The 17,116-nt window shown below is 50.6% G+C and overlaps 1 protein-coding gene across 2 annotated transcripts in view; it reads left to right on the top strand.

Moving 5' to 3' along the window:
- Positions 1–10,981: 10,981 nt before the first annotated feature.
- Ebf3 (early B cell factor 3) overlaps positions 10,982–17,116 on the top strand; it is a 129,135-nt gene continuing 123,000 nt past the window's right edge. Inside the window, exon 1 of one of the 2 annotated variants that reach the window (XM_030242090.1) lies at positions 10,982–11,100. The gene's annotated coding sequence lies outside the window, so the exon portion shown is untranslated. The remainder of the gene's footprint in view (positions 11,101–17,116) is intronic. The other variant, XM_030242091.1, reaches the window with a different exon arrangement.

Genomic DNA, 17,116 nt, shown 5'->3' with positions numbered 1-17,116 from the left:
ACCTGGCCCAGCACTCCCTGTGGACATGTTTCAGGCCCAGCTCTGACAATGAGGTTTGGGCTTCTAGTGTGGTTCCTGGGGTGAGACAATGGCTCTGGATGCTCAGGCCTGTACCAGGGGCAGAAAGACCCAGGGCTTCTGGTTGCCTCAGGGTTCCCCACATGCTACTATTTCTCTTCCTGCTGCTGCCCCATGTGTAGCAACCAGGAGGCCAGGTTTTCCATGGGTTCTGTTCCTGAATCCAAGATTAGACTATTTTTGTTGTTGTTCCAATGAAATAATTTAAAATCGACTACTTTTACCATTTAAAATACATGCTTAGGTCGCAGTTAGCTCACAAAGCTGGACATATGCCAGCACTTAAGTTCTGATGGTTTCCTCATTGCCACGTGAACCTCAGCACTGCTAACTACTTGCCAGCCTCTGCCAAGACTGGTCCAGGTTGTCACCAACTGACTCTCCATCTCCCTAGACACATCTGCTCTGGGCAGACCTGTGCATCCGATCACAGGGAGTATCTCCTATGAGAAGACTAAACTCCTCTTGCAATAACTCTCATGTAGAAATTAAACAGTGAAGAATTAAATTGGAAGAAGCCTGATACTTATTAAGTATCTGGGCCTCCTATTTTATAATCTTTTCCCCTTGGTAGAGTGACATGGATGTATCTTGTCATCTCAAATCATTTTCTTTGGGGATCATTCTCCCATTAGGCTAGTTCTCCACAGGTGCTGCCCTGCCCAAAAAAACCCCAAACCAAACCAAACCAAAACCCAAAATAAAGCAAACCAAATAAACAAAATACCTCTATCCTCTGAGGGACAACCATTTCATGTATCTTTCTTTAAGAGCAACAATCAGAAACTCTGGAGATGGGGACTGCACAGTCCTTACTAGAAGGATCTTCTGTAACTTGCCTGACTATTCCATTCCCTAGTGAAACCACATTCTCTGTTCACCCCTGTGGGCTGAAGGGTTAGTGATACCTTCAAGTCCGGGTTGCTTTTTGTAAGAGTTCATAGCTGTCTGAGGCTCAGAGTTAAGGGCTTCTGGGTGAAAGGAAAATGTTCTCTCCCTTCTCCCTTACATAGAAACCTCCAGAGGAGCCACGCCCAATTTTCTTGTGCAGTGAGGAGTCAGAGTCTGTGCTTTGATGCTGTGGCAGCCACTTGGGTACCATAAGGGATTGCTTAGAGCTGCTAGGCCACTTGGTTAAACCTGAGGATAAGACAGATACCCCAAAGGATGCAGACAGGCTGTTGATGAAATTGTTTAAACTCCTCCTGGCTATAACCTTTCTCATATCAGCTTTCTACGCATGCATCTTTAAAAAAAATTCTCATCTTTGCCTAAGTCAGTTTAAGTTGGTTTTCTGTTGTTTACAACCTAGACGTAAGTAGTGTCCCTGAGGGATAGAGTCAGGAAGGAGACAGCTGCAAAGAAGGATCTAACAAAACAAAACCATGAAGACAGAGACTATCCCACTATGTAGCTTAGGGGACCAAGGTAACCATGACAACAAAATATGGATGGACAGCAGGATGCCAACCAGTACTGAGCATGCTCTGAGCCTCTGATGTGCAAGAACCTGATGTGGTAGCTACTATCGCCCCATTTTGTAGATGAAGAAACTAAAGTCCCAAGGGGTCAGCTTTAGTAAAAGACAGTATTGTGAAAGGTTGGGCTGCCCAGGGGAGGAACATACATCAATAGGGACATGGTTAGAGGGAGTGACTCAACCAGGAGCTCAGGTGTGACTTCTAGAACCTCCCTCTATAGCTGTCCCTGTACAGGCCTAGCGGACTTCCCTCCAACTTCCTGCTGCAAGAGGGCAGGTTCCATGGAAGCTGGCGAAATCTTTAGGAGGAGAGAGATAAGAGGTGCTTCCCCGAGTTTTCTGCAGGGCAGTGTAGGGATGAGATTCATGATAGAATGAGTCTATCATGAATCTATCCCATGATAGAGCCATAGCTGTGCATTTCCCAGTAATTCCAGACAGTGTGCCTATATAGGGGAGTTGGCAACCTTGGTGGCAGACTTTATTGGGGCTTTCTCATGTAAGCATGACTGGTAAAGAGAATCACTCACATGGCTACATTCAAGATCCAGACCCACCCTTTTCCTCTAGGAGCAGGACTGACTGCATTTCTAACCACATGTTCAGTCTTTCTCATCGTTGTGGATAGCAAGTCCATCTTGGAAAGTTTCTAGGACTAATGGTAACTTTCCAGGAGTTGGGACAGAAGGCTAGACATCCATTGGGAAGCCTAGTCACTGGTTCTTTGATCTCTCTCTCTCTCTCTCTCTCTCTCTCTCTCTCTCTCCCCCTCTCCCTCTCCCTCTCCCTCTCCCTCTCCCTCTCCCTCTCCCTCTCCCTCTCCCTCTCCCTCTCCCTCTCCCTCTCCCTCTCCCTCTCTCCTCTGCCTGCCTGTCTGTCTGTCTGTCTGTCTGTCTGTCTGTCTGTCTGTCTGTCTCCTCCCTCGCCTGGCCCATGTCAGGCAAGAGGCAGGATTACAGCCCAGCAGAGCTGCCATGCCTTGTAGGAGAGGCGCAGCCCCAGTGCGAGGGGTGGACCTTCTTGAAACCTGTGCTGGCTCCAGGAAGGAGCTTAATGGATTCCCCTCTCCAAGGCTCTGGTGACAACAAGAACAGAAGCCCAGGCAGCTTTCTGGGCTCTTCTTTCAGCTTCTGCTACAGGTCAGCACTGCTCCGTTGTGCTCCTTGCTATGATCTTCCCTTGGCTACCTGCCTTGCTTGGACCAGTGGATACAGCAGAGCCCTGGATATTCTTCTGCTCTTGGGTTCACCCCTCAGATTTGCCACTGTCAAGAGAAGCATGCACTCTGCTGGTCTCAAGGAACGAGATACACAGAGACCTCAGCAGAATCTCGGTCAGGTGGACCTCAAACCAGTTCCACCCAACCATCAGAGCTGTCAGGGTGAGCTGCTGCATCTGCCTGGGTGAGGGAGCAGAGCCTGCACTGAGCCAGTGCATTTTGGGGAGGTTTGTATATGTGACAACGGATGGATGGGACGTGGTGCCAATTAACATGGTGCACTGGCCTTTGCCCTTCAAAGGGGCGTGCTACTCATGGTCTACTTGAACCCCACCTACTGGTTGTCCCATCTATTCATGGCTTACAGGGCAGAGGGTGATTCTGTGTTCTCAAGGCTGAAATCAAGCTGGACTGATCCTCATCTGAACCTCAGTGTCCTAAGCGGGAGTTCAGTCGACAGCAGCCATACTCAGCTCCATGCTCTAATGGCATTAGAGTTCTGTTCCTGGCTGCCTGTGAGCCAGCTGCTCCCTGTGGCTGCCCCAGAGCAAACTCCTGGATTCAGTCTCACATTCAACCTGCAGACCCTTTGGCAATGACAGGAGAAGCCCTCTCACGCTTTGAGATCTTCTGATCCCTTTCTGGCCACAGCTCTCCACTCACTCATTTTTTTCTCCTGCTTCCCAGGAATTGTACCAGGACATCTGGAGAGGCCAAGAAGATTTAGGTTGGAGTAAACAAGTGGGGACTGGGGTCTTGGGGACATCTTCAGAATCCAAATGGCCTGATAGATCAACACCACATACAGCCTTCAGAGAAGAGCATCTGTCATCTCTCAGATGAAGCTTGGACCAGCCATGGAACTCATAAAGTGAGAAAGAGTACTAAGTTTTTCATCTGAGCATTAAATGCAAGAAGTGGACCAGAGAGATGGCTCAGCAGGTAAAAGCATTTGCTGCCCAAGCCTTAAGACCTGAGTTCAATTCCTGAGCCCACACTGTGGAAGGAGAAAACCAACTTCTGCAAGTTATCCTTGTGACCTTCACATACCTGCTACGGTCCTTAAGTCCTTCCTACCAGGATAAATATGATTTTTAAAAAGAAATGCAAGGTGCTTATGGTTTATGCTTTCCGATATGAACCCTTTCCTTCTTGCTGATAGAATTCACCTATGAATGTGTATTGTTTAGAACATGCTTCACAGAGCTACCAAGCTGAACTTTGCATGTCGCTCCTGGTGGCCTTCGTGTTCCATGTCTGTCCTGGACAGGGTTCTGTGTTTGGGTTTTCTCAGTCTCCATTCATCTGTTGCAGGTCCTCTCTGCCTCTTACCCTGCTGCCTCGGGGACCAGAGGCTAGAAGAACAGCAGTGTAGACAGCAGTGAGGAGGGTCCCTGCTCCTCAGTACAACCCTTGTGTGCATTCCACGGAGAGATGGTCTCCCTTATCTAACCAGCCACATCCTTCAGGTCAGGGGTGATGGAATCTCTCTATTCGTGCTGGAAATGCAGGAGCGAAGGGGGAGAACATATTTAACTCCTCCACTCCAGTTAGCACACGATCACTCAAGATTAGAAACCTGGCTTGCTTCCCCCATCTTGGGGATCTGGGCATCTTTGCCAATTAGAAGTAGACTTGCCAATATTCCAGATTATAAAAGCACCAGGAAAGCGTCTTTGCGTCCTCAGCATACTGGGCATGGAAGTGTGCCCTTGTAACCCCCCAAGCACTCACACTTGGGGGGAAGAAGAGGCAAGCGAATCAGAAATCCAAAGTCATCCTTGGCTATATAACAAGTTTGAGGCCTGTCTAAAACTAAAGAGATAAAAGACAATACGAATTAGTTGCACGTACGACTTCATTTTTAGACACAGCACAAACCCAATCCTGCCCACCCTCCTGATTCATACTCTCTCTCTCTCTCTCTCTGTGGGCCATATCAGTTTAGACTTGTAGTGGACACTTAGTCCTGCAAGTGTCCTAAGTTCCTTTACATTGGGTTGTCCTGCCCTGACATCAGTGTGCTTGTGACTCTTTCAGTCAGCATCTATGCTCTCTAGAGGTCAGCCCTGCCCAGGTGGGGCTACCTTGCCACAGGCAGTGAGTTCTGCAAGTTCCTAGGTAGCTGTCTTACAGGGTAGTAGTACTCACACAAAGGACACTGAGCCAGGAGTCTAAGCCCACACCCTTGATTTAGTTGGGTCATTTACACTTCAGGCTCCCCAGGAATCTTGCTGAAGTTGTCTGTGTTAGCTGTCTATGCCAAGGTGATGCTTCCTTATATGGCTGTCAGCCCAGCCCAGGAGATGGGAGGCTTTTTTCCCCATGGGCTCACTTACACTTAGGCTGGGAGGCTCTGCTGAGATGGATCGTTCCCATTTCTGTCCTGGACAGGCTGTTCTTAGTGTAAATGCAGGGACGAGGTCAGGGGTGGGCACATTTAAACCTTTCACTCCAGTTAGAATTCCTGGCTTGAACAGGTGACAGTGGGATGGGTCCCAGGTTGGTGCACTCTGGCCTGTACCCTCTGCTCAGGCCTCTGCTCAGCTTTTCTACGCTGCTCTGCTCGCTTTAGGAACTTGAAGCGGTGTTTCCAGTTTGCAGAGATGTGCCATAGTTAGGGTCTGGGTGGCTGGCTGGAGGGCCTTCCTGTGTTCTGGTCTGGGCAGGAGGGCACTAGGCTGGAAACGTAGCTTTCATTCTTTTATTGCCTCTGGCTTTATCTCCCAGGAGGCCCCCCAGACAGACCCAGCAAACAGAAAAGAGAGCTGGGGCTGACGGAGAAGATCTCAAAGTACCATCAAACTTCTTGATCATGTGTGACAATGGCTGATCTGCACAGAGGAATGGCACGCCTTGCTTGCTTGGGTCTGCTTTGCTTTATCCCAGAATGCTTCCCTGCAACAGGCGGTGCCACCAAGGACCGTGGAAAGGGAGCAGTACACGGGAAGAGTTGAGTCACGAAGATCCACACTAAGCCAACAGCTAAGAAGGCACCCGTTCTTTCCCTAGGTTAGGGTCCTCCCCCTCATTTTCTCCCCTACTCTCCTGTCTCCCTCCCTGTCCCTCCCCATCCCTCCTCCCCTCTTTCCCTTCCCTGTCTTTGCCTTCCCCTCCCTTTTCTCCATTTCTCCCCTGCTTTCCTTCTTCCCCCACCCCACTGTTGGCTCTTTTTTCTTTTCTTTTTTTCTTGCTTCTAAAAGGAGGGAGACAGTCTCATTTTTCTCTTCCTTGATTACGTTAGTAGTCAGGCTTAGTATACAGTTCAAGTGATGCCTTAGAGAAGGAAAGAAGTGATGCTCAGTTCCAAGCCTCAGCAGAGCTCTGAACCTTCATCTTTCCCTTGGGTGCTCACATATGGAGCCCATTCTGTTCCCACATGACACCTTTGCAACCTTCTGTCCACTCGATGCACGGTGTCACTGAGTGTCAAGGGACCATGAGCAAAGAGGAGAGGAGAGGAACTGTGCGCAGCTGCATGTCCCCAGCAGTTGAGGGGAGAAACACCAAGACTGTTCTGTTGTCGTCTACGTATTTGGATGAGAAGTCAGAGGTGGAGATGGTCAGTCTTGGTCAGTGGGTACCATGCTGGTCCTATGATATTTCCCGTTAAGCCAAACAGATGAATCTAGCTGAGAGCCACGCTCAAGAAAGGCCTGTGCATGTTGACCTGGAGGTTTAGATCCCCACTCTGAAGGGGATATGTGCACGTCCCTCATTTATAGCCCTTTCCTGGAGACTCACCTCCTTCCTGGTTTCATTTGTATAACCCTCAAGCTGAGAGACTTCCATAGAGGTCTCCCAACTCATCTGCCACACTTAGATGTCCTTTCTTCTTCCCAGTGACATCTTGCTTCAGAGTTCTCATCCTGCAGTCTTCCAGGGGACACTTATGGATTTCTGTCTCCCTGAAAGCCAAGGCCACTGTTACTGGCCTTTGGGGAGTCTGGGTTTAGAGAATGTGACTGAAGTCTACTGTCCTTTCTGGTGTCCTGCCCAAAGGGACTTTCTCTATAACACATGCCCTTCCCTTTGATGTTGTAGGAGAATATGGTGTTCCACGGGCAGAATGTAAGGGAACTACACATTGGGTTGCCACCAGTGATCCCATAGGGTCCATGAATACATGGGTAGTGGCAGGTGGCCAACAGAGCAGGTGTCAGAGTCAGGTGAGGCATAGTTTCTAACCCCCAGGCCCAGAGAAGATCTTTAGGTATTAAAGGACTATATGGTCAAAGTAGACAGGTACTTCTCTAGAGCTAAGACCAAGATCTCTAGGAACCAAGAGAAGTCACTCTCTTAAAGGCTTCCTTCTCGCCTGGGAAAGAATGTACCAGTTGAAGTGGAAAGGGAATCTAGGGCTGATGGCTGCATACAAGAAATGGGCACTTCATGATGAGGATACAGCTCAGTTGGTAGTGTACTTGCCTAGCAAGCAGGAAGTCCTGAGTTTGGTCCCCAACATTGTATGAACAGAGTGTGGTGGTGCATGCCTGTAACTGTATCACTCCAAAGATGAAAGTAGGAAGATTATAATGTTTAATCTCATCTCTGGCATTGTGTGCTCTCTAACCCAGGCTAGCAACATGAAACCCTGTCACAAACCATCAGACAAAACCAAATATGACACTTATATCACCCCTCCCAGGGCTCAGGGACCTTAGAAGAAAGATCTGAAAGACTGCAAGAATCAGAGGTTATGGAGGACCAGAGTGAAACAATGCCTTCTGGACATGATAGGACCACAGCCATGAACTCAGCTGTGGTTGCCTGTGTAAGACCGGCACAAGATCAATCCAGTCGATATTCCAGCATGAATGGGGAAGGGTCTCATGAGTCCTTAAACCTAACAGCCTAACTATTGACAGTTGGTGGCCTCTAGGGGAGGGAGAGTCAATTGTCTTTAAGAGTGTGGTCCTTGGGGCTGGAGAGCACTGTTCAATTCCCAGCAACCACATAGTGGCTCACAACCATCTGTAATGGGATCAGATGCCCTCTTCTGGTGTATCTGAAGAGAGCAACAGTACACTCACATTAAATAAATAAATCTTAAAAAAAAAAAAAAGAGTGTGGACTTCTGGTAGGTCAACCACACTTCAATGAATGGTTCTACACTCATGAACTCATGAATGCAAATTGTGTGTATGTGTGTGTATATATATATCCATCCCCTACCTCATTTCATATATATGTGTGTGTGTATATATATATATATATAAAGTTTATATATATATATATATATATATATATATATATATATACAGTTTCTAATGAAATCGTGTGTGTTGGGAGATTGTAGGATGGTAAAATAATATGCATCCCTGAAGGTAGAGGCAAGGACAAAGTTTGTGATGTGCTCTCTTTAATTTTACTTGTGTTAAAAAATGTCTGTAAGTACATTAAAAAACTGAACTCCACACTTTAATAAAAACAAGCTATTTTGTAGAAGCTCATATGTATGAGACTCTGTGCTGCACGCTGACAGAGCCAGAAAGGGACAACTAGGTCAGACCTCCTGGAGCTAGACTTTCAAAGGAAACAAACTACATTATCGTCCCTTACAAGTCTCAGAGATGGAGTTCTTGTTTCTGGACAGAGAGCCAGCCTTTCCTCTAGTCCTCAGTGTCCTGTGAGCTGTTGCTAGGGACAAAGTCCCTCCCTCTTCCCATTCATCAAGTGCTTGATGGTTAGAAGGTGGCTCCACAGCAGACTGGCTTCTACTACTTATTTCTGAGCAAATATTGAAGCAAGTTTGAATATTGACATCTGAGGTACAGTGGCCAATGACAAAGCATACATATGCGGACAATGACAGATGACAGGGACATTGATTTTGACATGCCTGAGAGAATTAGGCTTAACCTGTCAGCTCTTTTGAAGTCCTTCCTAATACAAAGGTACTTTTCTTCTTTCTGTATGTAGTGACAAGGATTCCTCTGAATTGCAAACTCCTTGAGGGCACAGCCTTGCTCAACACTGCAGCAGCTCACAGGACTTGTGGCATAATTGAATATTCATGAGAAAGGAGGAGGGGCAATAATTACTGTGTCCAATTTACAGGAATGGACTATTTTTGTTTATATTAACTGATACCTTGGTGCTGTTGCTTGCAATGAAGAGAGATCTGTGGTCTCCTTGGTGTGCCCAAGTGAGCAACCTCTCTCTCTCTCTCTCTCTCTCTCTCTCTCTCTCTCTCTCTCTGTGTGTGTGTGTGTGTGTCAAACAGAGTTCACAGTCCACATGGCTAGTTAGTCAGCAATATTCCTTGAAGACCAGCCACAAGTATAGCTGTAGCCTCCTTTTCTAGGAACCACAGTTAGAAGAAGAGTCCAGGGACTTCAGACTCTAAGAGAGGGGAGGGGAAAGGCTAAACAGAGGGGTGGCCTGAGACCAGGTGTGGGAAAACAAGAAGAAGAAGGAGAAGGATTGGGAAAGGAATGTCCACAATTGACCTCGAGGGGGTGCTGGCTATTCTGTACCATCTTATCAAACTCCTGGAGAGAAGTTTGCAGAGGACAGCAAGATGCCTTAGAGGGCAAAGGCACTTACCATCCAATCCTGACTTTGTTCCGTCCTTGGGACCCACATGCAAGCTGTCCTCTATGTCCACTGTGGCACACATATGTCAACACATACATATACATACACACGCAAATACAAAAATAAATGTAAAAAACAACACCCAAACCAAACAATCCTACAACTTGGAGACAGTGAAAGCACACCCCTGGCCTATGGCCCTTGACGCCACAGTCAGAGCGATGATGATCATAATGAGACAATAGGTGTGGAGCTTCAACCTCTTGGGAATGTCCCCATACCTTTCCTAAGAGCTTGGGTTTGTCTTTGGATGCTTGGCCCATACTGTTCAATACATGTTAGCTGCTACTAAAAACATGGGTAATTTTATGTCTTAAAATATTGTATATTGCCTAAACGGCTTCATGCTGGTTTGCATTAAAAATGATTCCCAAGTGAAGATGACAAAGGGGAAATATTCGTTATTTAGTTCTCGTCTTACATTAAGCTATCATAATAAAGCACATTTCTGGGCTGCATTCTCCAGAGTGCTTTTTACTAAATAAATGGCCCAAAATAACTTTTCTTTTCCAGTAAGATTCCATGATTCAGCACAACCAACTTTCATTACAAAAGGTTGAAATAAGGAGTAGAGAACAGAAACAGGGGGTTAAAGCACTGGGCTGGGGGCGGGGAGATGGGTAAGTGTGAGCTCCCATTAAAGACCAACCTGGGTGCCCCAAACTGTTTATTCAGAGATTTGTATCGTAGTTTGGGTTGAAAGGAGCAGACAGAATATATTAAATATATTAGAGAGGAAGAGGAGCCAGTTACCTAAGCCATCTCAATACAACAACCTCAGGGCAGGTTCACAGGTCAGGGATGGTGGACCCCTTTTCTTGAAGATGTAGCTGCAGATGCCTAATAAAGTTTCCACCTTTGTCATTTGCTGTGTGACATCTTCAAAGGTGGATGAAGGAGGGAATGGTCGGGTTGTCTGGCCCCCCAGAGGGTAGCTGAAGCTCAGACCAGCAGAAATGGTCCTGGAAAAAAAAGCAAGGCTACCTTAGAGGCCAGGTAGTTCCCCCCCCCCCCACCGCCCCCGTGGCTTTCCAAGGAATCCTGGTTTTGCTTTCTCTATGGACAACCTCTTGACTCTCTAACAGCTCAGCAGAGTGTCTCTCATTAAATTAGCAGTAGTCATCTGGGAGCTGTCTTCACCTACACTACCTAAAAGAGCAGAAGTGAGCTGGCAGAGCAACCCGGGTCCTGGGATCTGCGTCTAGACTCGAGTGCAGAGGTGTCCACCCACTTGGTGTTCGCCTTGGGGGCGGGGGAGGGGGCCCAATGCACTGTCTGGGTCAAGGCAGGTTACTGCTGCCCTTAGGCCCCCCGCAGGAAGGAACCTCTCCAGTCCTGGCAAAGAGTACTCCAGGCAGAGGGGGTCCCCAGTGCGTGGTCCTCGGGGTTCCCCCGAGGCCTGTCCCCCAGGCGGCTAGCTCGGACGCAGCTGCGGCCCCGGGGCACCGCGGCGGGCGGGCTGCGGGGTCGCCTCGGGCACCTTCTAGCTCCCTGCTCGGCACCCCCCGCCCGCCGCGTCGCCGCCACCGCCCGCGGTGGAAGGCAGCGCGGCGCGTGCGCACTGGCGCGCTCGCGGCCCGGCCCGTGGGCTCTCCCCGGAGGGCCGGAGGTGGGAACGTGGGGAGGCGCGGAGCAGCACACCTCCAGCCCGCCGCAGGCGACGCTGGCACCTCGCGGCCCCGGCGCCCGCCACGCCCGTCGGAGTAGAGGCTCGGCGGCTCAGGTAAGCGCTCTGCTCCGCGCGATCCCGTCGGGGGCTCCCGCCCCAGTGCGGTCCCGAAGCGGCCGCAGAGCCCGCAAAGTTGAACTTCGCGCGTCGCGGGCGGCGGGACCTGGGCGCCAGGGAGGGCCGCAGGGTGCAGGGGTGGGCTGTGCTGTGTGGCGGGGCGAGGGACACAGGATGCGGAGCCAGATCCTCGGTGCGCGAGGGTCTGGCCTCGCAGGGAACTTTTGTGGGGCCGGGGAGCGCGGTGGCAGCGGGCGAAGACTGAGGGAGGCTTGGCGGCTCGGGTGGCGTGACCATTCGGCTTTCTCTGGTAGGATCCCGGGAAGGCGAGCGAGGATCCCCATGGAGGGAAGAACAAGGTTTCGGGGCTTTAGTTGAAGTACCCGGATTTTTCGATCCCTATTCCACCCCCAGCCTCAGCAAAAGTGAGACCCTTGAGGAGAAGGCGGGGAAGAGGAGGGGGCGTGTCGGTGCCTGGATGAGAGCGCGGGAAGCAATTAAAACTCCTGCTTTCGGATTAACAACCCCAAATTGATCGATGTGTCAGGAATACCATTGATTTATGAAAGGTGCTTATTTCTCGGGTATGGAGAATTTTATGTTCTCCAGGTGAAACCGAGTTCACCCAGCTCCAGCGCAGATTGATGTTTTAATAAAAATAAATAAAGGGGAAAAGCTCGCCTGGTCTTTGGGGACATCAAGTCTCAAATCGCGGAGTTAGACTAACAAATCAAATTGTGTTATCCTTACATTTCGTGTCTTTTATTAATCTCGCCCCTAAAAATCGCAGGCAGGAGAGCGCCTTCATTTGGAAAGTTTTAATCTACTGTCTAAAACTTGGCATCACTCGCAAGCAATGTTTGATAAGCAAAAAGGCACGGGAGCGTCGGGTAATTGTGATAAGTGGCAGGCCTCGCGATGCAGGCGCGGGCGAGCGCGGGCCCCGCCGGCGGCAGGAGGTGGAGTGGGCTCTGAGGCGAGGGCGTCGGCGGCCTGAGCCGCGCAGCGCCCGTAGATGGCGCCCTGGCCCCACGCTAGACTCGCCAGTCGCCGCTCCACCGGGCGGCGCGCGGGCGGGGCAGTGGCGGGGGTGGGCGACACAAGCTCCACACTCGCAGTTCACTTGAACCGTAGAAGCAGCTTGGCCAAGCAGGAAAACCCAAATGACCCTTATTATTTTCCCTCTAGTTTAAGGACTGGCCAGTAGTTGTAGAGCTAGGGATCCTCAGGTCCAGGGGTCCCTGGGCAAAGTGTCATTTCCCAGGGACTCCTCCACCCATTACCCTCCGAGTGAGTCCCCATTTGGGGTGGCGCTGGCACAGGTAGCCTCCTCTTTCTGCAAAGGCAAGAGCCTGCTGACAGTGGCGTAAAGAGACCCTGTTGGCCGAGGGTCTTCGGATCGGTGGCAAGAACACCAACTTCAAAAGCGCTTAGACCGCTGGGGAGGGCGAGCCGGACGCCCAAAGGCTGCCCCCACCAGTGCTGTGGAGTTCCCTGCCCGGGCCTGTGCTGGCCCCGCCGCTGCGGCTGCCGCTGCTCTACTCTTTGCAATGTAAATTTCAGCGGGACAAATTGCTTATTAATAGTCTAGAAGAGAAGTCGGTTTCTTTCTTTCTTCTTTTCTTTATCTGTTTTTATTTCTGCATGGCCCCTAGCTATGCCCTGGGCAGCCTCGCCGCCCAGCAGTTTTCTCTTTATTTCAATATCCTAAAGAAAATGCAAATTACATCAGTGTGGCCTTTTTAAAAAGTTAAATTAGCAACAGCTTTAAGTGACTCCATTAGTATGGAAAACATACACACGTTTAATGTGGGAATAGCTTTCTTTTAGGAGGACTCATTCTAGTCCGTAAAATTTAGCAGACCCTCGGAGTTGATAAAGAATGTAGTCGCTGCAGAGCGTGTCGCCACAGGCATACCCGGTCTCACGGCCCACATCTGGCTTCCCTGGAGGAGCAATCCTGTTGCTGCCCGCCACCCAATACTCCTCCGTAGAAGCCCCCTGACCGTGAGCTAAAGGGTTTGTTCTTGCCAGGTGGAAGAGTTGACCATATCTGCCCAGGGGCAGTGAGCTTTCTTTTTCCTCTCAGCTTAGGCATCATCGCAGTTCCAGCATCTGAGTAGGTCTGGTTAACTCAAACCCCACTTCACCCATCTGCGCACAGGGATGGCAGTGTAGCGTCTGGGTTAACATGCATGGGGCAAGGAGTGAGAAAAGTAAGGGGAAGAGAGCATGCCCTCAATGGCTGTCAAAGGCCACCCTTCTGGGTCCACCCTCATCCCGTTCCCAACTCCTTTAACTGGCGTTTCAATACGGAATTCTACTGGCAAACTTTCGAGGGCTAGAACATGGCACCCATCAGCGTCCAGGAAAGAGTTAAGATTTATGGCTTGCTGGAGGAGTCTTGTTAAGATGTAATCTGCATTTTTAAACTACTGCGTAATAAAAAGTGAGAAGTTTTGAGACACCTTTCTTGATTATACCTTTGGCGATACTTTAGGTTTTACATTTAATTTGCATTTTGTTCTTAGAGAGTATTGAAGTCTTGAGTGGAGGATTGAATTTTATTAGGACATCTGGACTGACAATATCAAATCAGACACCAGTGTCCCAAAGCATGCTAAAATTTCAGAGTTAATTAGAACGCAGTGTGTTTAATTAAAGCCAATTATAATATCTGAAATTATCTGATCGATCCGTGTTTGTACTGTTTGGTTCTGTTTAAGTGTTGATTGGCGCACTTTGTGCGCTGTTCGATCCAAAAACTTCTCTAGGGAAAGTTTGCTTTGTAAATTGGCGCGGGCAGGCAGTGTGGACTCCGTGTCCCAGGCGCTGGTTCTGGGGCATCCAACAGGACCGCCTTTAGAGCACCGCTGAACGCAGCTAGGGAAATCCCAGCTTGTTGCTAAACCGCTGCTCCTTTTCGGGTCTGAGAGACCCCGCCACACACCAGCTGTCTTTCAGAGCTCCGTTGCTCCTCCAAAGTGCCCCCCCCCTCGGAGAGGCGACCTTTAAGGTTGTAAGGTGGGATGGGAGAAACCCAAGCTTCCGCGTGTTTGAGTTGGGATTCCCGGTGTGTCTGAAGAGTCCTCAGGACTCACTCCGAACTGTAGGGTCAGCCAAAGTGACCGAAGGAGATAGGGAAAAGTAAGGGCAGAGAGACAATAATTAACTGTTTGCCTTCTAATTTTGCACGCTGTTGGAACCCAGGCACACAACAGGCTCTTTTGGGCTCCATTTGAAGTCTTGGGGCTTCCCAGAGATACAGTTGAGCGAGTTCCTGGTCGTGTCTGCTGCTTCCGCGGGATCACTTGGCTGGCACCTTTCTCTCCAGCTAGGGAGTTTGCGTGGAGCTCGCAGCGCGGGCTAGGTGTCCCGTATTCTGTTCCGGGTGGCTCCAGAAAGCAGGCGCACGTGGGCAGCAATTAGGACTAGACGGCGGCGAGTGGTGCTTTCTACATGCCCTTGAGGTTATCAGTTCAGCAAGGCCTAGGTGCGTTGGCTGTCCAAGAGTCAGGAACCAGATGCTGGGATCCAGTAGGAGCGGAAGGGGCCACCAGTCCTGAGGCGGGTGAGCGCTCTAGCTCTCCTTTCTGCTGCGGCGCACTCCGCTCTCCCCACCCCAGGAGGCGCTGTTTGTCAAACTTGGTCGCCTCCGCAGGAGGCGCCTACACGTTTTTCACTCAGAAAATTCTTCTGTACCCGGGGTCGGGATTCAGGAACCTTAACTGTGCAAAATAAATATTGTGGGAGGAGGCGGCACAGAAAACCAGAACCTACGACCCTTGAGTTTTCACGTTTTTCTCTTGAACCCCACCGAGCTTCCTGCCCTTTAAGGCAGGGGAGAGGTGCGGGTTGTTGCGTCGCATGTGTCAGGTACTAGGTGCTCAGTTATTTATCTTCAAGGGCACAGGGATGCCCAACTTGGCCTTGGCTCCTGTTGCCAAAGGTCCATTTGGCTTACATTTTCTCTTGGAGAGAGGTGAAAGCATATTCTCTGGTCCCAGAAAGGAACCGAACCTGGGCCAGCTTCCTTTGCTGCTCAGGTAAACAGGTTGCAATTGCCCATGTGCGGAGCCCTTACATTTCTTCCGCTTACTGACTGAAGTGACCCTATGCCATCAGGTAGAACCCTGGCCTCGGCCAGGGACTGAATCGGTCAGGCAATTCCACCCATTCATAGTGCGAGAAATCTTAGTGCTCCTCTCCCAGCTTTTCGGGCCTCCAACCCCAAGGCATAGAACCAGCCCTGCTCTCCCTTTCGAAGTTCCTTGCAAACCCCTGCCTGCGATGATCCTGGAGGTTGGAGAAAGGCTCAAGGCCCAGCGACCCCGGGGCACCGAAGAGAGGAGGGCCGGCAGCTTCTGAAACTAAGCTCTGGAGGTGTGGACACAAAATCGCGGGACTTTGCCTCATTGCTCCTCACCCCTTCAAAATACCGAAGGCTCCAGTGACGTAACTAGGTAACCTGGGCCTGGAGCCCTGTGCCCCTAGAAGGCGCAGCTCTCACCGGAGCCTGTGTACCTCTGATACTCCCACGGCTGCTTCCAGGAATTTCTGGCTAGGGCTTCTCAACGCAGGAAATGAAGTTTATTACTTTTGGAAGGATGGTTGCGGCGTTGGCTGTCGAGCAAGAAAGAACACATATAGGGTACCCCGGACATCGGATAGGTGCTGCCTCTGTGGCACCTGGTGCCCTGTATCCCTAGTACCCTGCGATACAATTTAGTGAAAAATTCAAGGGGGTAGATCAGAAGCCAGAACCAGGTCACCCCTCCCCCCCTTCCAGGCCCTGCTCCACACCGAGTTGGGGGCAGGGAATGGAGGAGGGTGGGGAAGTGTCTTCCTGGCGCATACTGATCCGGGAGTGGGCAGGGAGGAGAACCTAATGGCGTGCTGCTGCGGCCAGGACACATAGTGCCCTGTGAGTCTGGAGGCAGGTCCTGGGAGCTTGGACCGTCCTCCAGATTTTAGGTGATGCCCACAAACAGAGGCTGAAGAGTTGACTCTCATGAGGGACCCAGAGTCGGGCTCCAGGAGCGGTGAGCGCTGTCTCTTTAAGGTCACTGCCTGCTCCGGCACGACATAGGGAGGACAGCTGGGCACTGGCCATCTGACTGACTCCGGCTTGACATCTGGGAGCCCACTGGTGTGTGGCACGCGAAGCGCTTGATGCTGCTATTTAAATGCAAATGTGAGGGGGCTCATTGAAGCCTCTCCCCGTAAATCCGCACAAAAGGAATACTTCCCACCCTCCAAGGAGGCGGCGGCGGCGGTAGCTCTAGGGCCACCCGTGCAAATCGCGTTGGGCGCGGGGCCCGGAGTGATCGCCGCCGCAGTCGCGGACCGCAGGGCCCACCGTAAAGGTCGAGTCCTTCCCAACCAGGTCCCTGGACGCCCATCTGACCTTTAGGAGAGGTCTGGGAGAATGGTTAGGTCACTGACCAGAGCGCGTCCGCGCAACTTCCAAAGTACCAGCCAGCTCTTGCGTACTCCCCTTTTGGATTCTGGCTGCCTGATTGTCCAAGGAACTGAGAGGGGTGGAGCAGGCTCCTGAGGGAGGTGCTCCCAGACTCTTGGAAGGCTCTAGGGATTTTGATCCGCAGCCCCTCCCCCACCCTCTGGCCTAGGTGCTCTGTCCCTCGCTGCCTATCAAATCGAAAATCTGAGGGTGGCATGGGGTGGGGGCTGCCCACCCAGGCTCCTCTGCAGCAGGCTAGGGTGGAGACCCTTCCTGGACGGCTAGACCTTGTGCTCACAGCTCAGAGCCAGCCGTAGAGTGACAAAAAAGATAAAGTTGGTGAATGATAAAGACCGTATTTTCCACGCTTTGGGTGCGCGACCAGATGATGTAGAAAATGAGCTGAAATGGATTCAGCCCCCGAGCCTGTTGTGAGACAGCTGATTCCCCCATTTCGGGCCAGATGGCTGCCGAACACAGATTTGCATTCATTTTCGCTTAATATCGTCCAAAATAGCGGGGCAGCTGCATTTGTTGTCAAAAAGGTTTAAA

The sequence above is a fragment of the Mus musculus genome, chromosome 7 (assembly GCF_000001635.26).
Source record: "Mus musculus strain C57BL/6J chromosome 7, GRCm38.p6 C57BL/6J".
Lineage (NCBI taxonomy): Eukaryota > Metazoa > Chordata > Mammalia > Rodentia > Muridae > Mus > Mus musculus.
The sequence above is the reverse complement of the archived record's forward strand: the minus strand, read 5'-3'. Positions and strand labels throughout refer to the sequence as shown.